This window comes from Hordeum vulgare, chromosome 5H (genome assembly GCF_904849725.1).
Source record: "Hordeum vulgare subsp. vulgare chromosome 5H, MorexV3_pseudomolecules_assembly, whole genome shotgun sequence".
Classification (NCBI taxonomy): Eukaryota; Viridiplantae; Streptophyta; class Magnoliopsida; order Poales; family Poaceae; genus Hordeum; species Hordeum vulgare.
In genome coordinates, this window is record NC_058522.1 from 448,616,679 (window position 1) to 448,642,698 (window position 26,020).

At 47.0% G+C, this 26,020-nt stretch overlaps 2 pseudogenes; both read right to left on the minus strand.

Annotated features, from left to right (window-relative positions):
- Positions 1–11,277: 11,277 nt before the first annotated feature.
- On the minus strand, positions 11,278–11,988 carry LOC123396855 (annotated as a pseudogene).
- LOC123398279 lies at positions 11,278–19,767 on the minus strand (annotated as a pseudogene).
- Between the last annotated feature and the right edge of the window lie 6,253 nt (positions 19,768–26,020).

Here is a 26,020-nt window from a genome sequence, read left to right on the forward strand (position 1 = left end):
TATCAATGAAATATGTACTCCCTTCGTTTTTAAATATAAGTCTTCTAGATATTTCACTACGGACTACATATGGGTATATAAATATATTTTATAGTGTATATTTATTTACTTTGTTTCGTATGTAGTTTGTAGTACAATCTCTAAAAGAACTTATATTTAGAAACAGATGGAGTAGCTCTCATGCTATGTTGGGGGCCCCTCAGTATACGAAAAGGAGGGGGCGCTTCGAGGGTTCCCCCACCTCCCCCTCCCCCGCCGACGCCGCCGGCCGTCCCCGCCCCCCTCCCCTCTCCCCCTCTTTCCATCCCGCTCCGCCGCTCCAGGGGCCATCGGATCCGCGCCCCCTCTCCCCCTCCTCCCCTCCCGCGACCCGCGCCGCCCCCGCGGTGGTCGGGCCGCGCCCCCAGCCTCCCGCCCACTCGCCCCCCCTTCCCTCCCTCCTCCTGCCGTCGCCGGTGCGCCGCGCCAGCCCTTGGTCGGGCGGTCCCGGTGGTGGCGGGACTCCGGCCTTTACCCTCCTGGCTCGGGTGGCGCGGGGCAGCCCAGGGCCTGGTGGTGCGTCTCGGCGGCAGCGGCCCGGCACGGCGGCGGGGCTCCCCCTGGTGCGGCGTGGATGGTCTCGGTGGCGGTGGTGCTGTCGTTGGTGGCTGGGCAGCGGCGGCAGCGATCCGGCCCTTCAGGCCCAGATCTGGTCCCCCCGGGCCCGATCTGGGTGTGGGCGGGCCTGCCTCGTCGCCTCTGGTTGGTTTGCGGCGCGGCTTGAGGCGGGGATGACAGCGTTGACATCGCACCGCTGCAGCGTGACGATGGGAGCTTCACGAGCTTGTCCATGCCCGGCTGAGCTTTTGGACTGCATGAGGGTAGCGGCGGTGGCGGCCTACATGCAGCAGCACGGCTGCGGGGACTTTACGAGCCGCGGGACTTGGCCGGCGCTCGGCCGGGCCTTCTTGGCCTGGTGTGTCCGGTCGGCACCCGCCGATGGCGGTGGAGGACGTCCTCCGGGTGGCTGCGCTGCTCGTGCCCTCCGGTTCCAATGGTTCGGTGTGCTCTCGTCGTCGTGTCCGGACGGCGACCGTCTTGGATGGTGGAGGTGGTCCCCTCCTGTGTGGTTGACCCCCTGTCAGGTCGTGTCTTCGGGTGGTTCGCCTCAGACTGATCGGTCTTGCTACGTTGACCATGGTGAGACGACGATGATGATTGCAAGACCGAGGTGGCGTTTGTTGGTGGATGGCATGCTTAGTGGTGCGTCTCTGATTGTCCGGGGGGTGGTGGTTTGGGGGTCGGAAGAAATCCTTGTCTTTTGACACCGACATGGTGACGCTTGAGAGTGTCACCCTTCCTTCCTGAAGGGTGTCGGGTGTGCCTCCTCCCCACACCTCGGAGCGTACTGGGGAAACCCTAGGACCTGTCCGGGCAGCAGTGTCGTCGTCGTCACTATACTTTGTGAAGGTGCTGCTTGGTACGCGATGGATCAAGGTGCTTGGATCGTGGTGGGAATATTACAGAGGAGACGCAGCGGTTGCGGGTCATTATTGTTTTCGTTAAGCCGTCAGTGTTGGCATTATTTTTTCTTTTTTTTCTTTTGGGCGTGGATGTGCTGTTTTGTCCCAGCAGTGGTTTCATGTTGTATCCTGTGGTTGCTATATATATATATATATATATATAGCGGGGCGAAAGCCTATTTCAAGGGCTCTAATGCTATGTTAAAAGAAAAACTATGTTCCAGCAGCAATATTTTCTTGCGCATCCATAAGTTGATTGCATTGAACATGGGAAGGTTCGTAAGTCAGATCGAATGTTGGTTCAAACTTCATTATCTTATTTTATCATCACTGCATTCCCATAGAGCATATGTTGTATTCCCAGGGACCAGGACAACAACAGTGAGGACACGACGACGAAGTGGTGTTGTCAGCATACAAGAAACCTGGCAACGTACGTTCATACGCAACAAACAAACCACATGCATGCATGCATGCATGCATGCATGTGGGTGCGGCCCTGCAAACCTATACACATATACGTACAAACAAACGTATAAATCGTCCCCAAACCGCTCATGCATGGACAGTAGACTTTTGCGCTACATGGAGGGATATCCCAGAATGCACCACCGCCGCCAGCAAAACGAAACCATTTCTGGTTCGCACACGTACGCGACTAGAAGCTTGTCCGGTTGGGCTGAATGTGCATGACAATATGACATGGTGTGCAATCAAGAGGGTCCGAAGGCGCCACGCCGCTACACTACACTACATATGAATTTAGGGGATTGCAATTGCATTCTTTTCCTATCCAAATTTTGTCATGTGGTAACGTAGCGGGACGCTTCCACGCAGAGATGTTCTTTCTGGGGACAAATAGTAGCAGAAGCTAAAGATGGAGCTCAGGGCCCATTAATTGCCACAATCCGGCGCAGAAATCCTTCATAAAATCGCTCAACCGTAAGAGGGACAAAAAATTGAAGGAGGTTTGTCAACACAGGATTTCAATGGGAAAAGCACCACACGACGCACGGAGGATAACAGCAAGAAAAGGACCCCGTGGATGGATGGATGGATGGACGGATCAGCTGTCGGCTCGCGAAAGGCACGGCACGGGCCATACGGCCTACGGGGGCGAGGTGTGAAACGAGACGGAACGGAACGAGACGTTATAGACCGTGGCGTGGCCGCAGCGCCGCGATGGACGTGTCGAGTCGCCGGCGCACAGGCCGCGCTTTTCGCTTGATTCGAGCCCGAAAGCGACCGACGGATCGGTCTGCCGCCGCGCCGGGAATGCTCCTGGGCGCTCGCGAGGGAGCCACGTCCATCTCGCCACGGACCCGCACGGTCGCTTCTCTTGATCGGTCAGGTTATTATGTGCCGGTGGTGGAGTCAGTGGCGAGTGTGATCCACTTCTTTCTCTCGGTGTCAATGTCCTTCATGTAGAGGTCTATGGTTCGATCGGAGTGTGTCTTTACGGCATCTATAAAACGGTCAAAATTGCTTCCTATATTAGTACTCCCTCTGTCCCATTAGCTAGCGGGAAATGTTTTTCCAAATTTCTAAACTTAAGGAACATTAAAACTAAAAATCTGCCCACTACGCCCGTTAGTGGTTGCTATGTTGGGCTTAGCCGTGTTGTGAAATATACTCCCTTCGTTCTCAAATATAAGTTTTTATAGAATTCCACTATGGATTACATACATATGTATATAAACATATTTTAAAGTGTATATTTATTTATTTTGTTCTGTATGTAGTTCGTAGTAAAAATTTTAGAAAGACTTATATTTAGGAACCGGAGGTGTATTTAATTAGGACAGCGGCTTACCTATTAGATTTTCATTCTCTTTTATTCTTCCTTTTGTGTAGCCCTAAAAGAGAGATGAAAACAAGTGGATCCACCCCTATCCTTTTGTGTACTCTACTACCCCCGAAGCATTTAGTCTGTGACCAGCGATGCAGCACATGGGTGCTTCATGTAGTCGATTTTAAAATTTACTAACCTTAAACCAATGATTTTGGATAACATAGGTGAAAGTTGTAAGCCCTATTCAAGAATAATCCACTTTTCATAATTCTCCCTACTCTTGAGATTGCTTTTTCATTAGGTACCTAGGCACCTCATGTAGTCCAACCCATTGTCGTTATCCGCGTGTCTAATTCCATTCGTCTTGGTGTGGGCATTATGAAATGAAACGAAGTTAGTTGGGGTGATGCTTTACTGAATACAAAAAAGCTTCCTCAATTCAATGATAACTTTGTCGCGTTGCATCATCTCAAGATTTGTGTGTATCATTGAGTAAATTTGAGTGCTCTCTTTCTCTTGGTGTTAACATCCTAGGGCACTTGTTTATCAACTTCAATTCTGAGAGTGGTCCTTATGGATGCCTTTTGATGTTACTAGGCATTCTAGGGAGTGTGCTCCACTTCTTACCGGTGCCAGCGTCCTCGATCTAATAAAACGGTTCATAGCATCATAACCATCTCTGATTTGATTGAAATGTATCTTCCTTAACTAACCACCCCCAATGCTACGCGCTGCTAGTTTTGGTGTTGTTGTGTTCGGCTTAGGTGTGTTGTGATCATGTGTGAAATCTATTTGGTTAAGAGAACATATTATATTTCATATTTGTGTTCATTCGTCCTTTTATAGTGTGGCTCTGAAAAAGGTACTACCCCACGTATTTGGTTTCATGACTAGTGATGTAACATGTCGGTGCTTCATGTAGTTGATGGTAAGTGACTTTGTAAATCTTGTCACCACGAGCAAGTGTACCTAGGCATTTCATGTAGTTCAAACTATTGTTTTCATCCATGTGTCTAATTTCGGGTTGTATATGTCCTTATAAAATAAAACAAAGTTAGTTGGGATGATGGTTTGATGATTGCAGAAAAGCTTCTTCGAGTAAATGCTAACTTTATAGCATCGGTTCACCTCAAGAGTCAAGATTGTTGTGAGTAAATTCAACTACTCTATTTCTTATTGATGTTAACATCCTAAGGCGCGTGGATGCTGCTAGGCATCCTAGGCAGCTTGCTCCACTTCTCTTGAGATTTTGATTTGTCGTAGATGATGCAACATGTTGGTTCTTCATGGAGCAGATGGCAAGCGACTTACATTTTGCATGTGTCGGCATCCTAAGTTTTTTTCTTGCAAATGAAAATTTTCTATTACTAATCCATCAAAATTACAATCCAAGCAACACAACTCTTGTTCATAATCAGGCAAAATCTGATCTAGACAACAGCGTGAGCTACCAAACATGTGCAATTCGCCATAAAGTGACTTACAGGATTTCGACAGTGCTAACATGAGTAATACAAAAATATTACCGGTTATCTTACTTGTGTCGGCATCCTACACGTGGGTACTTCGTGGAGTCTATGGAATGTGCCCTACGATATCATTTCACATACGTCTTCATCCTAGAGCGTTATCGATATGCATCAAATCTAATTTTGTTTTCATCGGTCCTTTTCTGGTGTTACGGGGGCTAATTACCATTTTTCTTGGTGTGTATGTTGCGTTGGAGAATGAAACTAAGTTAGTTGGGATGATGGTTAAACGGCTACATAAAATCTTCCTCGAGTAATGCTAACTCTCTAGCATTGGTTCACCTCAAAAAACTGTGCTTCATGGAGTAAATTTGAGTGCTCTGTTTCTTTTTGTTGTTAACATCCTAGGCCACCTATTTATCACTTTTGATTTGGAGAGTAGTCCTTCTTAATTCACCATTGATGTTACTAGGCATCCTAGGTCTATGATCCACTTCTTACCAATGTCAACATCCTCACTCTAGTAATTCATAGCATCATATCCACCTTTCATTCGATCAGAGTGTGTCGTTCTTAAGTGGCCACTTTGATGATACTCGTTGCCCGTTTGGGTTGCCAAGTTGTTTTCTGTGTAAAATCTGGTTGATTAGGGGAACAGCTGACTTATTAGATTTCCTTTTTTTAATAGTGTTACTCATATAAGGTACACATTGAAGATTTTAGCTTGTGACCAGCTATTCAAGACAGCCTGCTTCATGGAGTCTATGGCGAGTCTCTTACATCTTACATGCGCCAGCATCTGGGTTAGCTAGGCATGTCCTCTAATTCAAACTATTATTATCATCCACCCTTTCTGGTATTGTGGGCATGAATTCCCATTTGTATTATTATGTATATTGTTTTATGGAATGGAATGAAGTTAGTTGGGACAATGATTTACCAATTGGATAAAAGCTTCCACAAGTAAATGTTAACTTTGTAGCACACTAGTTCACCACCAACGGTTCGGTTTTTTTGTGCTTGATCGAGTAAATTTGAGGGCTCAGTTTCTTATTGATGTCCACATCCTATGGCACCTCTGACTAAGAAAATAATGTGGATCCATGCATTTTGATATTTACTAGGGATAGATTCATCCTTGTCGGGTTGTGTGTATTAAATTCCTATGTCGAATGCAGTAGTTAGGATAATGGTGTATTGATTATAGAAAAGTATCACTAAAATATCTCTGTAAAAAGTACCTTCAAGCCAAACTTGTAACTAAGTAGCATCTGGTTGTGACCCATGATTCACACATGGTGAAGTACGGCTGCTCCACTTCTGTATAGGTGTTATACTATTCCCATCCATCTATTTCGACATTAATCATCACCGGTTCGTGTTTGTCATGTTGTATATCATGTTCTACCATGAAACATAGTTACGACAATGATTTCCCATATATGTAAAGTTTTGCTATTGTGGCTCTTGGAAATATTATTTCGGCTTTTCCTACGTTATGAGGTAGTTGGTTTGCATCCAACAGTTCAAGATTGTTGTGCTTCACGGAGTAAATAGTGAAATAACAAATGATGCACTTCTTAATAGTATGAGTCTATTAGGATATCCATCGCCACTGATTCATTATGTCGTTTTTGTCCATCTATTCTGATAGGGTGCTGCTACAAATCAACCGGCTGATTTCTCCAGGAAATCAACCGAGTTGGCAGCCGTACGATCACTTGTCCTACATCTGTTGGATCAACCAACTCTCTTCCCATTCACGGCTCCACCAATTTGACACAGCACCGAGAACTCTCGGTGATGTCCATGGTAGCATCAAAGCAGCCCCCAACGACACCCCCTCCCTGTAGGGTAACGTAGCATAAATTCAAAATTTTCCTACGCACATTCAGATCTTCCTATGGAGAGACCTGCAATGAGAGAGGGGTAAGAGCATCTTCATACCTTTGAAGATCGCTAAGCGGAAGCGTTTTCTAGAACGCGGTTGATGGAGTCGTACTCGCGGTGATTCCGATCTAGTGCCGAACAACGGCACCTCCGCGTTCAACACACGTGCAGCCCGGTGACGTCTCCCGCACCTTGATCCAGCAAGGAGGAGGGAGAGGTTGGGGAAGAAGACCAGCAACACGACGGCGTGGTGTTGGTGGAGAGACGAGGTCTCCCGGCAAGGCTTCGCCAAGCACAGGCAGAGAGGAGGAGGGAGAGAGCAGGGCTGCGAGAGAGAGAGATTAAACCGTGTCTCAAACAGCCCCGGACCTCATCTATATATAGGGGGAGAGGGAGGGGGCGCAGCCCTTAGGGTTCCCACCCCTAAGGGGTGCGGCAGCCCTCAGATGGGGAAGGGGTGGCGGCCAGGGCAAGGGGGAGGGGTGGCGCACCCCTCTGGTGGGCCTAAGGCCCACCTAAATTAGGGTTCCCCCCCTCTTTTCCTTTCCCCTGCGCCATGGGCTGAGTGGGGAGGCATACCAGCCCAACTAGGGGCTGGTTCCCACCCCCACTTAGCCCATCTTACCTCTTGGGGTCGCAGCCCCCCTTCGGTGGTCCCCCGGGACCACCTCCGGTGGTCCCGGTGGTCCGGGTACGTTACCGGTGATGCCCGAAACACTTCCGGTGTCCGAAACCATCCGTCCTATATATCAATCTTTACCTCCGGACCATTCCGGAGCTCCTCGTGACGTCCGGGATCTCATCCGGGACTCCGAACAACTTTCGGTAATCTCGTATAACAATTCCCTATAACCCTAGCGTCATCGAATCTTAAGTGTGTAGACCCTACGGGTTTGGGAGACAGGCAGACATGACCGAGACACCTCTCTGGCCAATAACCATCAGCGGGGTCTGGATACCCATGGTGGCTCCCACTAGCTCCACGATGATCTCATCGGATGAACCATGATGTCAAGGATTCAATCAATCCCGTATACGATTCCCTTTGTCTGTCGGTATAGAACTTGCCCGAGATTCGATCGTCGGTATACCTATACCTTGTTCAATCTCGTTACCGGTAAGTCTCTTTACTCGTTCCGTAGCACGTCATCGTGTGACTAACTCCTTAGTCACATTGAGCTCATGATGATGTTCTACCGAGTGGGCCCAGAGATACCTCTCCGTCACACGGAGTGACAAATCCCGATCTCGATTCGTGCCAACCCAACAGACACTTTCGGAGGTACCCGTAGTGCACCTTTATAGTCACCCAGTTACGTTGTGACGTTTGATACACCCAAAGCACTCCTACGGTATCCGGGAGTTGCACAATCTCACGGTCGAAGGAAAAGATACTTGACATTAGAAAAGCATTAGCATACGAACAATACGATCTAGTGCTAGGCTTAGGATTGGGTCTTGTCCACCACATCATTCTCCCAATGATGTGATCCCGTTATCAATGACATCCAATGTCCATGATCAGGAAACCATGATCATCTATTGACTAACGAGCTAGCCAACTAGAGGCTTGCTAGGGACACATTGTGATATATTCATTCACACATGTATTACTGTTTCCTGTTAATACAATTATAGCATGAACGATAGACGATTATCATGAACAAGGAAATATGATAACAACCATTTTATTATTGCCTCTAGGGCATATTTCCAACACTCCGCTCCCGTGGTGAAGCTCCATTGCAATCCCCGACGATGAGAGAAACCTGCAAGGCAACACCGCCGACGCCGGCGAAGCTACATTGAAGCACCATCCGTGCTCCGATGCAGCATCCGTGAAGCCCTATTGTAGCCTGGTGACCTCGACGAAGCTCCATTGAAGCACTAGCGGTGCTTCGATGCAGCATTTGTGAAGCTCCATTGTAGCCTGCTGACCCCGATGAAGCTCGATTGAAGCACCATCGGTGCTCCAATGCAGCATCTGCGAAGCTCCATTGTAGCGCCGATGAAGCACCAATGCAACTCCGGCGGCGCTTCAATGGAGCTTCGACAGGGTGGTTTACAACCTCACCGGCGGCTGTTGTTGCCATCGGCGAGCCAGCAACACCGCATTGCTGCCCCCCTTTGCAGCACGGCTCCGTTGTCACTCGTCGTCAAACAGCAGCCCCTCGCATCATAGGGGCACCCCTTCTTCGTAGAAGCAGCAACTATGTCGACCGGGATGGTAGAGGTCATGGAGGGTGAGGCGCTCGGGGATAGGAAGAAAGCGGAGTGTGGACAGAGGAGATCGGGCACATCTAAAGGAGTAAGATGACTCGGTTAAGGGAGAAGATGAGGTTGAGGGAAAAGATAATATTGTGGGGGAGGACGGTTCAGCGGTTCTCGGGGACGCGTGTCAGCCCCTCGAGGCGGCTTGAAGACGCGAGAAATCAGCCGGCTTATTTAGAACGTTTCCCATTCTGATATTACCTGGTGTTGATTTGAGTTTTTCATGGTGTGTGCATTGTGTTTGTACAATGTTGGTTAAGATGGTGGTTCACCTGTTATAGAAAAGTTTCCCTATTATGTGGAGAAATATGCCCTCGGTTAAAAAGTTACTAGCAGTCAACAATCTCATATCTATCTACCATTTGGTTTACAACAAACGGTTTGAAAAAAAAGGTGCTTCGCAAACAGCAATCCACTTCTTTTTCTCTAGAACTTGTTACAAAGGCTACCTTTTGTGATCTAATGTGAATTTTTGTGATTCAATGTTGTTATCGGCCCAGGTTACATATATACCCATTCCTTTTGAGTCAGTCTACTGTTATCATATGTCTTCCATTTCATTTCCACTCTATTGCATCTGTGCACCGCTCTCTCGATTTGCCGTACAAATACAAGGTGTTGATATTCGTCGACCATTAGACATTCATCACAAATATAAGGTGTTGCTGTTCGTCGACCATTTGACATTCATCAGATGGCTAAACATCCGAATACACGACAAGGCGGAACACCCCACATGATTAGCGCAATATTACACTACCATGAGAAGAAGAAACCCCCGCAACAAGAAGAACTATCTTGAATGCCAAAGTGAAGTGAAGTCATCTGAAGCAGCTTGTCACTCGAAATTGAAGAAATCAGTTGCAGCTCGAGTCTCATGACCGATTGGCACGCCGCTTGCATCTTAAATCTGAAGCCATGAACCGAGGAGGAAACTCGCGGTGAGATCACGTTGGAGACGACGGGAGCAACCAGAAAAGGTTACTGGGATCGCGAAGCAAACTTGGACGTGTTATAGGAGTCGGCGGGGATTGGCATCTGCATGGATGGCAGTTGCATGCATGGCCCTAACAGCTCACGCCTGTCCCCATGCGGAAGAGTTAATAAGCAAACTCGTCCGCTGCCTATTTTTCGCGTCGTTGATGATGTCCTGTCCCGTCCCGTCCCGTCCCTGCTCGTAGTGGACTTTCCGGAGACGCATTGGCACCAAACAAGTGATGTTTTTTTGTCACGGCTATATACGTGGGGTGAAGTGAACTATAACAAGCTGGAGATCGGTGACATGTGCCTGCATTTTGCCGTTCTCGTCCGGCCTGGTGCTCCTAGCTTTCGCCTGAAATCCTTGTGTTCTGGTGTTCCGGTTGCGCACGAGAGATGCGATGCTGAAACGTTGATCTTTCGCCACCTGGAGCTGGAACACTCCACGCAATCTTAAACAGACACAAGACTAGGAGAATGCATCGCGCACACGCATACAGATACAGGGAGGCGTGCGCGTCCTACCACTGCTAGGATAGTCCAGTCCAGCATACATCCAGGCATATACGCACCGAAGACCCTACCGATCTCGCGGCATTTAAGCCCCGGGGCGACGCTACGACTCCACAGCACAGTGGCCAGCGCCCACTCGTGCATGCATCATGCATGGACCGTCATGGAGCGCGGGATCATGATGCACCGGCGCACACAAGTCCACCTCCGGAACCGGGACACCTCACTTGCCACTTCGACTTCCCTTTCGAGGCCCTTGAATGCCCGTCCCTCTCAGGCCCCGCCCGGGCGCCACGTAGGCGCCCTCGACGGCGACCTCGCGGACCATGCCGACACCGCCGCGTGGCTCTCGGCGGTGCCGGAGCACGGCGAGGTGAGGTTGCGTGCCGGGCGTCGCAGCTGGCTCCGGGAGGCTTCACTAAATGCGGCATTGATGGCCGCGGCACGGCCAGCCGCTGGGGATCACGCCCCAATTATTACTGATCAAGGATCTGCCTGTACGACCACCACCCTCTGCAACCTGCGTGCCAGGCTGAGCTTCTAGTTCCAGATACGTACAGGCTACAGCAGCAGCGAGCGAGCACCTCTCAGCTTCAAGCATTGATTCGCCGGGCGGCGAAAGAACGCCGCCGCCGCACGCCGTCGCCGCCTAGGTGAAATGTACGGGTCGGGCAAGGAGGAGCAAAGGGACGTTTACCCGTGGAGACAAGTGCCTAGCTTGTAGTAGGAAATGTACATGGACATCAATGGGAAGAGGGTTGCTACCTCCATGTGCAATGAATGAATGCCCACCACCACCAGGTGACGATGCAGGGTTAGTAGGGCTTGCTTGCTCCATGCCATCAGCCTGGCACCACGAAGATGGGCTTAACTGCAATTATTTGATCAGGGCAGTATGTTTTTTCTTTACACAAAAATTGAATGTGTGTGGACGTCGTCAGCTCCGTCCGGTGTGTGACACACAGGAACTGATGGCGCTGCTTTACTGTTTCTAAAAGCTCAGGTGCAACAACATGGCACGTCGACCGGCAAAAGGCGATATGAGTTGAACTCGGTCAGGATCACCCCACAGTGTGGTTTCCTCAAGCGCGCGGTTCATCTTCCTGACGAGAAGGGTCCCTGCAGGAAGTCGTAGAGCTCCTCTGCAACTGCGAAGGGGTATTCTTCCTGCGGCAGAAGCGCGCCCGGGACCTCCACGAATTTGGTCACGCCTTTGGCGCCCTTGAGAGCCTCCATCTCGGCCTTGGACCTCTTGGGGGAATTCAGCGTCGACACCACTAAAACAGGGACATCTCCGTCCAACTTGGCAAACAGCTGCAGGAACTCTTCCCTCGACTGGACAGGGTCGAGAAGGCCCGTCAGAAACGCGGCAGGGACGTATCGCGCCTTTTCTTTTGGTCTCGTAGCGGCTTTCGACGATTTCTGGTGTCACATTCTCAGGGTTGGCATACACATGGGACTTGTATTGGGACTGGATGGACTTTTCGTTGCTCACCGGAACATTGTACATCATCCAGCCGATGGCTGGGGCCCTGAGGGTTCCTCATAGAAGCCCATACCTGTCATTAACAGGTCAAAAGTTATTTTGCTTGAATCTTATGCACTAGCAGGCCGGATGTCTGTAGAAAAATGGCTAATAGGGGTGATGATATTCATAGCACACATTATTTGCATTTATTCTGTGGGATTTCAATGCATACTGCTTTAGGTCACACCTACAATCCTGCATCACAGGCTTCACTAATCAGTTATACATATATATCAACATTAGTTAAATGCATGAGGCTACACATGTAAATCAGTACTGGAGCACAAAAATGAGGAATCTCCTTTCTCATAAAGCCACTAAACCAATTTGAAAAATGAAGTGCCTGCAAATGGTACTGTACTTTCCATGTGCAACGACAGAGACAATTCCATAACGGCAACCAAGGCCAAACATAACTAATAAAATCACTGCATAAGGCAGACTCGTTCGTACACAAACATTTTCTCAATTGCACCCTAGCTTGGGGCCTACACATCACCATGTTGCAACTACCTACAACCTAAAAGATATGTATGCAAAACAGTGCTGCAACTAAATGCAAATCTGTACTAAACCACGTAGAAGATTTTACTAACAGTGCTACAACTGAAAGATTTGTATTGAACCAACCAGCAGATTTACTATTTGTTGAACAAGATGCTCCAACCCACCTAAAGGCATGTGATAGCACTACTGATAGGATAGGCATGAACACTACAGAATAAAAGGCAGGATGAGGTACACTTTGATACAGTATAATGATGATCAAGAGGGAGTATTTTCTCCTATAGTACCGGTTGCATCTAAGGACTATCAAGATCATCTTAATGTTTCCACAGCTTCACAATCCTCACAATTCCGGGTATATTTCATACCTATGACATCTGCCTAGCACATTTTTTATATTCACCCTTGACAATTGACATACACAATGAACAACAAATATTGTGAGGAAAGGGTCAGAGAATATAGCCATAGCCCATAGGCATGACCGCATGAGGCTTGTAAATGGAGTGTCTGCAGATTCTGTAGTCAAGACAGCACAGAAAAATGCAAACTGTTTCTGAATAACTGGCAATGAAGTGCATTGGTAGTGGTGATTACTATTATCTAAAAAAAAACTCTCTTAATAAAATGAGTGTCCTGCCTTCACCTGATTTGAGCATAAACAAAGTTGCACAGATGACAGAACACAGGAGTGCCTATAAAAGTATTTCTCTGGCAAACATACGTATTACCATTATTAATAAGAATTAATAAGCGCAAGTTTAGTACCTTGTTTTCATATCAGAACCTTGGACAAATACAATGGAAAGGGTCCAGCCCAAGTAGGTGCAACAGCAGCAACCGCTGATGGTCTGATAAGGTCCTTCCCAGCCGCACAGACGGCTATCGTTGCTGCATGACCACCTCTAATAACTACCAGTTCACCATGTGAACATAGTGTGGACAATACAAGTGTATAACCACATCATTAAGTCCTACTGACATTCAAACAAAACAATAACTTCAAAGTGATGGCTGTTACTGAATATTGAAAATCATACTCACAAAAAGCAGTTAATCTGACAAACATCAACCAACTAGAATTTGTTTTCTTGTTTCTGGCAATATGTTATACTCGTTAACATTGACGAGAGAATTTTTCCATGGTGACTTTCGCTGTTCTGCTGAACTTTGTAAGCTTCCTTTAAGTATATTGCTAGTTAAGTTAAGAATAGTTAGATGCCAGTATACAGTTGCCACTCAGCTTTCATGTACCAGCCAAGAAGAATCTAACAGGGAAAAATGTTCTCTAGAATATTTCAGTTGGCTATGAATAATAACATTCAGCAGGCATTATTTCGTGCATACGGCAAACATACAACTTCAGGGATGGTTGAATGACTGAACATATATCTTTCAAAACAATGATTACAATAAGCATATACAAAGGTAAAGTAGGAAGTTGTCATTGAAGGATAGGAGTTGTAATATTCATGAACCAAATAAGTGTAACCAAAGCAAAGTATATAGAATCAAGCACAAATTAAAGGGAAGATGCTTGCAATGGCAGACTACCAGTGCACTGAGTAATCTGATTACCTGCATTGGCCAGAGGACTATTTGGTGAATTCAGTAGCTGAACCAGAAAATTCTCCAGCACATCAGCATTATAGTTCAGTGAGGCCTGTCTGAATAACCCAAACCAGGCCAATCAACAACAGTAGCACGGTGCGTGAGTTCTCCTTTCCGTGTCACAATAGCTTTGGCGACCACCCTCCATTCCTCCACTGTGCTAACATCAGAAATCGTTGGGATCATAAGGATGTTCTTCACATTCTCAGCAATCCCCACCTCATGTTCCTCATAGTAAACGCTTACTTGTTATTTTCAAATGTCCACTGCCACTTCCCAGTCTAGAAAAGCATACCAAATAATGTTACAGACAGATAATACCACAGAGAGACAATATAAAGTTGCTTGTATGATCACAGTTAGCAGTCGAATGTTGAGATATTTGCCTCTAAAGTAGTCGATATTAACTACGGACCTTAACTTTAACAATTGATGCACAGACAATTGTACTAGCGGAATCTGTTGGATTAAGCGAAAATTGGTATCATGAACTTCAGTAATATTTTGAGCATAATAGTACCAAGTTCAGCACAAATGTGGTCCACTGTTCAAGTCTTCAAGATCGCAAGAAAAAAAACTTACAATTCTGTTTTGTTTGCCTCACAATTCCTATTTCCCTTTTTTTTTCCTGTAAAGTCAATTCCTTATGTCCCAACCTCACATCTTGTTACTATAGGAGCAATATGACATCAACTTTACTCCATCTTAGAGAACATGCAAATATATGCATAAACTCAGCCATACACACCAACTAACAAAATGGACATAGCAAAATCACTGCACTAGCAATCAAGTAGGTAGAACCAAAGATAGGGCCATGTCATGACACTGAATGTGAATAATAAAGTAGATGTGCCAGACCATTAGAGAACACTGAAACTAAATCAAGTAAACAGACCGACAACTACCGGATGAACAGATAACGGGGAGGTAATAAAGTAGAAAACATTGGTGCATCCTCCTCTTAAAGTGCTACCTAAGAGCAAGTACAATAGGATGACGTAGGCGGGCTGTAAGACTTAAAATAATATATTTGTGATGAGTTGAAAGAGAGAGAAGAGAAGCCGGCTACAAACTAACAGCCGGCTGTAACACATGCTCCTAGACATTTTGTGAAAGAGGATGGTGGGCCTTATATCAATAAAGTAATACTTATTTATATCTACCTATTGTACTTGCGGGCTATAAGCTTGGCTATAGATGACGTGTCAATATCATATAACCAGCAGCTGGCTGTACTATTAACCATGCTCTAAGGTGAGAGTGGCGATAGGCAGGACGAGCGCGCTTGCTCCCGTTGCCTGGACCTATGGAACAACCTGGTGGTGATGGGCGCATTTAGTGCATATCTGAATACGAGCAAGGATACACAGTGTGCATAAGAGCAAGTATAATAAGGTACAGTCAGCAGGCTGTAAGAATTAAAATACTATATTTTTGCTAAGTTGGATGAGAAAGAAGAGAAGAGAGAAGGGAAGCAGGCTCTTCGTGAAGAGCCGGCTCTAGCACGTGCTCCTAGGTGCTTTGTGAGAATGAAAGATGGGCCATATATGATAAAAGTAGTACTCTTTTATAGCTAACTATTGTACAAACTAGCTATAAGATGGGCTATAAGACTTCTTATAGCCAGCAGTTGGCTATACTATTAGCCATGCTCTAATGCAGGTCTAATTATGACCTTGTGGTAACGGCTGCTTGTCCATATGTTCTGTTGGTGCAGGAAGTGGCCCACGGCACAACAAGTGTGCGGGAACATGTTTCACCGCTTGGTCCACCACACTGGTGCAGAAAAAAAAAAGACTAATGATGCCTGAATCGTGTTCCTCAATTTTTTTAAGTCCCTCAAAAAAATGCTTGAACGTATCCTTGGAGCAAACAAATGATTCGGTTGGACAGGTACAAGGTAAGGGCTATTGGAGCCTCAAACCGTCCGTTACCGTTCGGACGGACCGGTCTGGACGTATTTCGCTATCCAACACAGTACTCCAATAGTCCACAGACTGGTTCGGGTCATCCAGAATTTCATAAACCAGACGCAAACTAGGAGTGTTTTACGGTCATCCGGACCGCTGCTACATACGCATCCGACACCCCGGTCCCACCCAATACCCTCCCAGCCCGAAAAACCCTGTTTGCGCGAAGCGGTTGTCACACATTCATGCCAGTCAGCGCCACTCCAGAGTGGAGATGACCAAAGAGCATTTGTCGCTCAGAGCGACGCGACCGGACATGACCGAACAAGCGGGCGGCACCACTTCAATGCCGATGCGGCGACAGAGAAGCCTACTCCGGCCGTTGTGCCGCATTGAAGCCGGCTTCGCGTCCCTTGCCTGACGGGCCTACTTAATTAAGCAAGGCTCCGATGCCTTCCACACCGCACCACTATCCAATCTCCTCTCTGCTCCCACCCTCCCTGCTCCTCTCCACTCCGGCCGTCCAGACCACCGCACCATGACGAAGTCATGGTTCTTCGTGCCGATAGGCGACGCCAGCTCCGGATTTTCAAATCCTTATCTCGGCGCTCTCCAGGGCCCTCGACCTCCACGGCCATTGGGTCCGACAACGAGGAGGACCGGCCGTCGCCGCTGCAGCTGCTACGCCTGTACACGTGTACACGGAGGCGGTGATCACGAACGATGAGTTCGTGCGGCGAATGGAGCTCCTGATAGAGCGGGCTAAGTTATCGTGCTCTAGTTAATAGAACTACCATATATTCTTGAAAATTCAAGTGTGCTATACGTAACACGAACAAGAAAAATCCAATGGTTGTACAAAAGTTATATTACAACAAGTTCATAATTTGCCATGATGCTGAAATTGCACTTGAGGACAATTGAGTGAAAATTTTGCCATGATAGCGAGCTTTTTAAATTTGAACATGGAAAAAATGGCACTAGTGACGGTACCCATACTAATGTACCATGGTGTGTTATTTGTCGTGGCGACAAAAATGTAGGTAAGTGAACACAAGCACTTCGCAAAAAAAAATTCCTAGATGAACACAACACCTACCGAAATTGCAACAATTCCCTTTTTGGCATGACTTATGAGACACTAAATTACCGTAAAATTTGCCATTGGTCTAATATAAGAAACAATACTAATGCTACATACTATACCAAAAATAGAAACTGTCATGGTCTAGATAATATAAGTGTCATGTCACCTACAATAAAACTAGCATGATGTATTTAATAAACTTGCCATGGTGTAAAATAATTTTAAATAAAGATTAACCATGGCCAAACAAATAAATTTGCCATATTACATTCTTCTGTCATGGTCCAAATTTCATTTTGCCATAGTCCAAGTTATAATATTTCCCATGGTAAGAAAGTAAACATTTCATGGTACAAAAAAATAAATTTTCTAGGGTCTAAGAATAAATGTGTCATGACACAAAAGAAAGAAATTTGGCATGGTCCAAAAAAGGAAATTCCCCTTACTCCCAAAAAATCATGGCAAAAATACCTTTGTAGATCATGGCAAATGTGGATAAAGAAGTTTAGGAATTTGCAATGGCCACATTGGCAAATATTAAGAAAATTGTTATAAGAAAACACATGACAGCCTTTTCAATTGCTATGCTGTTTTTCAATTGCCCACAGTTGAATTAGATGTTCTTGTAATTTCTTTTAGGACATGAGTTGACGAATGCTCTAACTACGCCACGCGGATGGCCGGTGACAGGTGTTGATGCGATCCTGGTGTGCACCTTCGGCAGGAGACAACACGTGCAGCAGCTGGTTTGGTTTCCTAATAGATTGGGAGGGAAATGCACCATGCTCCGCGGTTACTATTAATTAGGGGGTTCAGGTCCAAGCCGTCGTCTACTGCCGAACGACCGTCAGCTTTTTTTTTTAGCAGAGTACAATCGAAGTCGCTCACATACACGAGCGTACACTCACCCCTATGAACGCACACACGCACACCCTACCCTTATGAGCACCTTCGAGAGACTAAGCCGGCACATCATCTTGAGATTGACAAAGTCGCCACTGACGCCTTCGTTGTCGACGGGAACGTCTCCTCCCACTGAAAGCACTTCGCCGGAATACCTGGAATAAATCCAGGAAAATGCAAGCACCAACGTCAAGTCTGGGACGTGAACTCTGGTGGGCAGGGGATACCACAGTCCTCCTAACCATCCAACCACAGGTTGGTTTGCACGACCGTCAGCTATTGACGTGCGTGCAGCCATTACGTAGTATGTACGTGACAGCCGAAATACAATAATTTTCGGACACCCTGTACGACTGACAATACAAGACGCAGCCCACATCTCATGCGAAAGAATGGCTGGCGATTCCGAGACTAGGCACGCTCGTCTGCTCATACGAATTTCCGGACCTAAGGTTTTCAAACAGTTTGCAAAAAAATTGGCGATGTAGAGAACACAGATTTTACTTAGGTCCAAAATATCAAGACCCAGCTCGAATGCATTTGGAAGATATAAATTGACAAGTAGAGAAAATATATACTGATGGTCAGCAAAAAATCAGCACTCATGCACATTTTTTCTTTTCCACCCCTTCAAACTGCGGTTGAATTGGTCTTGAAATCTTGCATGACTGTGGGCTAGGTCATCCCCTCTGTGACTTTTAGACATGGGAAGCAAGGACGTAGCACCGCAGGGGGAGCACGGATATTCTACAGTGGAAGAGGAGGTAGAAGAAGAAGAAAGAGGAGGGCAAGGAGGGCTTGCAGGGTCCTGGATGACCATGAAACACAAAACCTTATATGCACGTACTACTACTTCTTCTATTTCATAGGTGTATGTCATACAGGGTCCATTTGTTTCACGTTGTAGTAATTCCACCTTGTCAAGAAAAATCTGCAACAGTGTTTTGATGATTTGACCAAACAGTCATCAATGGATAGCGTCAATATAGTTTTAAGATTTTCTATAGGGCTAAACATCTGGCACGATGTTAAAATGATCATCAATCCAAGTATTAATCTCTGTGAGAAGAGTCTTGAAATAACAATAGGAGGAAGTATAATTTGGTTTTACCGAGGAAGCATATTGTGTTACAGGATGCAGAATGCAATGATTCATTCACTTATACATAGGTAAACAGGCATCTGATCAATGATCATTTGGTTCTCCCTCCCCTCTCCTCCTTGTAACAGATGAGTTCAAGGCAAGCTCCTCGTAAAGTAGAACAGAAGACAGATCAAAATTCGATAACCACCCAAGCATGCCGCATATTTTTGAAGAAATTAGGTATATGCTGCAGCGCATATGATGTGTCCTAACAACCAAAATTTTGCTAGTAACGATATTTATGACATTTATTAGGTGGTACGTGAGTTCTGCTAGGCATTGATTTTCTTTAAGCAATAGGGAAGTTTCTTAGGTACTGAAAACCTACCAAACAATTCAAAGATCTAAATCTGCGTGGGATAAGTTCGCGAAGCTCAATCGTGCTAAGACTCACGGCTTATTTTAACGGATTCCCCAGCCACCCAATACACAAGATTCTGTTGAGCCCAAATCCGGCAGCCAGCCACGCCAGCGTTTAACGTTGATACTTCTATTCGGCAAGTACTTGTTTGGCGATCTCACCTTGGAGGGCGAGTACGCGGGAGGGGAGATGAAGCAGCGTACAGCGAAGCGCCTCGCCCGCCGGAGCAGAACCAGGCGGCTGGAGGCCGTGACGACGAGGCGAGGAAGGCGGCGGCCGCCGCCGCGGAGGGGCGCATGAGCGGAGTGGGAGGCAGAGCCGGGTGCGACAGGGGTTGTGGTCTTGTGGAGAGGAAGCAGACAACGTGGGGTGGAGTGGAGTTATACGTGGGCATGGGCAGCCGGGCCGGGCTCGGACTGGAAAGTTGAGCTGGGTCACGTTGGACCGGGCTTGGGCCTATCAAAAAATAAAATTAAGCTGGAGTCTGGTCAGGTCGATCGAGTCGGGCTTTTTTCGTCTTGGGCCGGGCTCAGATCAAAAATTCAGGCCTAACGATCGGGTCGGGCCGAGCTCGGGCCTGGGTTTTTAGCATTGGACTTTTTTGACCCGGCCCGGCCCAAAAAATGCCCAGGTATAAGTGGAGTCAAACGACTTAGGGCAGGTTTGGTTGTGTGTATCGTTTTTTTCCTATTTGCATACTTGTCCTAGTTAAGCCTCATTGAGCATATGCACGCAAAAAACCAACATTTGCATGTTGAATGGTTGTCTAGATGTCCTCTCCCTCCATCCTAGCGACGCTTTTACGCACCATGTTTGGTTGCTCGCATTGTATGTGGTCGCATGAGTGCACGTTGTTTGATTACATACGAGCATATACTTGTGCTCACGTTGTACCCTACTTGCTGAGCTTACCAATACTACTACACCTTACACACATTCACACTGAGCACGCCAACGCCACAAACAGTTATGACGATGAACTGGACAAAGATGATGAAGTTTTTCAGCCCTAATGGTCGATCCACCTTGCCAACCGCAACCTTGTTGCGTGAATACTCTCGCACATATTTGGAGTAAGCATCGCCTGCCGCCTGCCTAGTCTTAAACCCTCCTCTGTGGTTGTTGTTGTCGTACCCTAAAATTTGTTTGTTGCAAGCTTCCCATGAACTCTAAACCGTTGAAACCCTACCTTCGAACACCACATACCATTTGCCCTTGCACAAGAGCAATAAGTTCAAGCAACAAGCATTGCAACACGCATACATCAAGCAATGAAGAACTCTAGGAGCAAGCAGTGGAGCGAAAAGCATTAGTAAGCATGCAAGATCATAGCAAGTTCAACCTACACTATTTTGATGTCATCCTACCACCACATCCAAAAGAGGGTGTATTCCTACCACCGTGGGTTCGTGATCACCGCAAGGATCTCCGTGAGGGGCTAGTATATACCACCTCGCCAAAATATACAGACCATAAGATTGTTTTTAAGCCCTAACTACACAAATTATATGTCATCATCATCATCATCGTCCTTGTCTCCATCGCCGTCGAGCATCATGCACACCGTCGCCACCAGGAGAAGCAGCACTAGTAGTAGTGCTTTCCCATCCAGGACTGTTAGAATGACATGGTTTCTGAGCTAATCGCGACGTGGCCTTGGTAGTGCTCTGCCTCCAGAAGGATCGAGCAGGTGTCCTCATCCCATGAAGCACCGCCGAGGTCTCTGAGCTTGGATGCGGTGATCCACCTAGCTCTCCACTTACTCGGGTGGTTGTACACCTGGGTCGAGGTGACCTCCTGTCCACAAAAGTTGAACACCTGCTTTGCAACAAGGTTCAAGTACACCTCCTTGAAACCCTTGCCAGTCCTCACCCCACTAGATATGATCTCGCACATCTTGTTAAGCATGAAAGTGGAGAGGAACGGCTGTCATTTCATGTTGTTCCCCCTGCCATCCTTCTTCTCCTTTGTTGCTGCCTTTTGAGTAGCAGCATGAGCAACAGAATTGGGCTGAGCCAACACAAATGGAGGAACCGTAGGCAACACCTCGAAAACCTGTGAATCAAGAGGCATTTGTTCCATAGGAGGCTGGGAGTCCTTGACGTAGGACGACGGGAACTGGCTCTCGGACAACACGAGGGCCTGATTAATCTCTTGTGTTTGTGTGGTCATGTCCTACAATCCTAAGCGTCATGAACACCACAAGACAGTACACATGGATGGTACAACTAGCAGTAACAAATGCACACATGGATGATCTAGTTCAAGGCAGCACTACCAAATCCATCAAAGCATACCACACATCAACACATCATAAGAAAGCACTAAGCTTGGACACATATGGATGATCTTGCTCAACACTTGCACACTACCAACAAACCATCCATGACCACTAGCTACCAACACTTGCCCACATGGAAACAACCCCCCAATATGCTCCAAATCCATCACAGCTAGCTACTATAACATCATAGTCAAACAGATCGGACGGCCTAACCCTACCACATGGACAGATCTAGCTAGAACTAGTAGAGAGGAGGTGATGATTGAAACTAGAGGCGCCATCGGAACGGCCGGGAGGAGGCGCCTGACACGTCGAAGAGGAGGAGGAGGACCCACTACCGCAGTCAACCGGTCGCCAAAGTTGTTGCGCCACTTACCTCGTTGTCGAATTCGATCCGCGCCGGAGGAAAGCTCGAGAGGGGGAAATGGTGGTGGGAGTTTTGCCACCGCTGTCACCCTCGATATATAGGGCGACCGAATCGGCGGGCGGTGACTGTAATTCGTGCCGCCGCTTTTTCGGAGATACACCATCTCTCCCGCCATCTCCCTCCCCTGCGCGGCGCGACGCGACGTTCCCCTCCCCTGCATCGCTCGAGCCTGGTCGCAAAAAATGGCTGATTCGGCCGTTCCCAGCGGGCCTGGCTGAGAGGTGCTTTGAGGTTCGTGCTATGCGAGCCAAATAGTGAATGCACGCTACCAAACAGCCCATTTTCATCCCGCGCGGGCCTGGCTGGGCCTAATGCAGGCAACCAAATGTGTCGTGAGAGCCTCGTCATCAATTTGCTTGGTCCAAGTATTCCTCGGAATTTTGTACCCATTTTTTTTCTTTGAACCACTTTTTAGAAATGGATTTCTTTCCACTTAGGATAGGTGCCAATCCGATTAAGGGCAACTCCAACGCGCCGATGCATTTTGTTCACATGCGTATCTTTGGGTCTTAAAAACGAAACAACGACCTAACACGCATATGCAGACAAACACATGATTGTTTTTTGTCCGTCCGTGACCCATTTCCGATCTAAATTTGGGTCGGGTTAGCGTCAATACGGATACGTGTGATGCCCGTCCTTGTCCTCCCCGTGGCCCACCCGTCGGTGGCGCATCCACCACATTTCCCTTCCTTACTTAAAACCCTCCATCCTCCCGTCCACTTGTCATGAACGACATGCCAAACCCCGATGCCGATGTTGTCGGTCCAATGGAACCAGGGTACCACAACCCATCTACTGTCGGCCCAGTCGTCCATGCGAAGAAGGCCTAATGTGACATCTAACCCACTGGAGGACTCTGAAGGCCACCCGTGAGGTTCTAGCTTTGCGAGGTTCCACCTCTGTCAAAGAAAGAGACACCAGACGCTTGTCTACCAGCAGCCATAGGCCGCATGAGGTCTCTGATGTCTACTACACAACCTTATTCTTGTAGACTCGTGTTGAGCCTCCAAGCGCAGAGTTTTGTAGGACAATAGCAATTTTCCCTCAAGTGGATGACCTAAGGTTTATCAATCCGTGGGAGGCGTAGGATGAAGATGGTCTCTCTCAAGCAACCCTGCAATCAAATAACAAAGAGTCTCTTGTGTCCCCAACACCCCCAATACAATGGTAAATTGTATAGGCACACTAGTTCGGCAAAGAGATGGTGATACAAGTGTAATATGGATGGTAGGTATAGGTTTTTGTAATCTGAAAATATAAAAACAGCAAGGTAACAAATAGTAAACAGTGAGCAAAATGTTGTGTAAATGCTTGGAAACAAGGCCTAGGGTCCATACTTTCACTAGTGCAAGTTCTCCCAACAATACTAACATAGTTGAATCATATATAAATCCCTCACGTGCGACAAAGAGTTCCCTCGAAAGTCACAAATAGCGAAGAACAAACGAAGAAATTATTGTAGGGTACGAAACCACCTCAAAGTTATCTTTTCCGATCAATCTTATGAGCTATCCCTATAAGTGCCGCGAACAACCCTAGAGTTCGTACTAAAATAACACCTTAAGATACACATCAACCAAAACATTAATGTCACCACAAGTACCCATGGGCTTGATTATATGATATGCATCACACAATTTCAGATTCATCATGTTCAATCCAACACAAAGAACTTCAAGGAGTGCCGCAAAGTTTCTACCGGAGAGTCAAGACGACAACATGTGACAACCCCTATGCATAGATTCCCAAGGTCACGGAACCCGCAAGTTGACCACCAAAACATATGTCAAGTGGATCAACAGAACACCCCATCGTCACCACGGATATCCCATCGCAAGACATACATCAAGTGTTCTCAAATCCTTAAAGACTCAATCGATAAGAAAACTTCAAAGGGAAAACTCAATTCATCACAAGAACATAGAGAGGGGAAAACTCCATATGATTCTGTTGGGGAACGTCGCATGGGAAACAAAAAATTTCCTACGCGCACGAAGACCTATCATGGTGATGTCCATCTACGATCTAGTACCGAACGGATGGCACCTCCGCGTTCAGCACACGTACATCTCGACGATGATCTCGGCCTTCTTGATCCAGCAAGAGAGACGGAGAGGTAGAAGAGTTCTCCGGCAGCGTGACAGCGCTCCGGAGGTTGGTGATGATCTCGTCTCAGCAGGGCTCCGCCCGAGCTCCGCAGAAACGCGATCTAGAGGAAAAACTATGGAGGTATGTGGTCGGGCAGCCGTGAGAAAGTCGTCTCAAATCTGCCCTAAAAGCCCCATATATATAGGAGGAGGGAGGGGGACCTTGCCTTGGGGTCCAAGGGACTCCCAAGGGGTCGGCCGAGCCAAGGGGGGGAGGACTCCCCCCCCAAACCGAGTTGGACTTGGTTTGGTGGGAGGAGTCCCCCTCCCTTCCCACTTCTTCCCTCTTTTTTTTTTCCTTTGATTTTCTTCTCTTGGCGCATAGGCCCCCTTGGGGCTGTCCCACCAGCCCACTAAGGGCTGGTGTGTCTCCCCAAAGCCTATGGGCTTCCCCGGGGTGGGTTGCCCCCCCCCCCCCGGTGAACTCCCGGAACCCATTCGTCATTCCCGGTACATTCCCGGTAACTCCGAAAACCTTCCGGTAATCAAATGAGGTCATCCTATATATCAATCTTCGTTTCTGGACCATTCCGGAAACCCTCGTGACGTCCGTGATCTCATCCGGGACTCCGAACAACATTCGGTAACCAACCATATAACTCAAATACGCATAAAACAACGTCGAACCTTAAGTGTGCAGACCCTGCGGGGTCGAGAACTATGTAGACATGACCCGAGAGACTCCTCGGTCAATATCCAGTAGCGGGACCTGGATGCCCATATTGGATCCTACATATTCTACGAAGATCTTATCGTTTGAACCTCAGTGCCAAGGATTCATACAATCCCGTATGTCATTCCCTTTGTCCTTCGGTATGTTACTTGCCCGAGATTCGATCGTCAGTATCCGCATACCTATTTCAATCTCGTTTACCGGCAAGTCTCTTTACTCGTTCCGTAATACAAGATCCCGCAACTTACATTAAGTTACATTGCTTGCAAGGCTTGTGTGTGATGTTGTATTACCGAGTGGGCCCCGAGATACCTCTCCGTCACACGGAGTGACAAATCCCAGTCTCGATCCATACTAACTCAACTAACACCTTCGGAGATACCTGTAGAGCATCTTTATAGTCACCCAGTTACGTTGCGACGTTTGATACACACAAAGCATTCCTCCGGTGTCAGTGAGTTATATGATCTCATGGTCATAGGAATAAATACTTGACACGCAGAAAACAGTAGCAACAAAATGACACGATCAACATGCTACGTCTATTAGTTTGGGTCTAGTCCATCACATGATTCTCCTAATGATGTGATCCCGTTATCAAGTGACAACACTTGCCTATGGCTAGGAAACCTTGACCATCTTTGATCAACGAGCTAGTCAACTAGAGGCTTACTAGGGACAGTGTTTTGTCTATGTATCCACACAAGTATTGTGTTTCCAATCAATACAATTATAGCATGGATAATAAACGATTATCATGAACTAAGAAATATAATAATAACTAATTTATTATTGCCTCTAGGGCATATTTCCAACAGTCTCCTACTTGCACTAGAGTCAATAATCTAGTTCACATCATCATGTAATTCCAACGAATCCAACACCCATATAGTTATGGGGTCTGATCACGTCTTGCTCGTGAGAGAGGTTTTAGTCAACGGTTCTGAAACTTTCAGATCCGTGCGTTCTTTACAAATCTTTATGTCATCTTATAGATGCTGCTACTACGTGCTATTC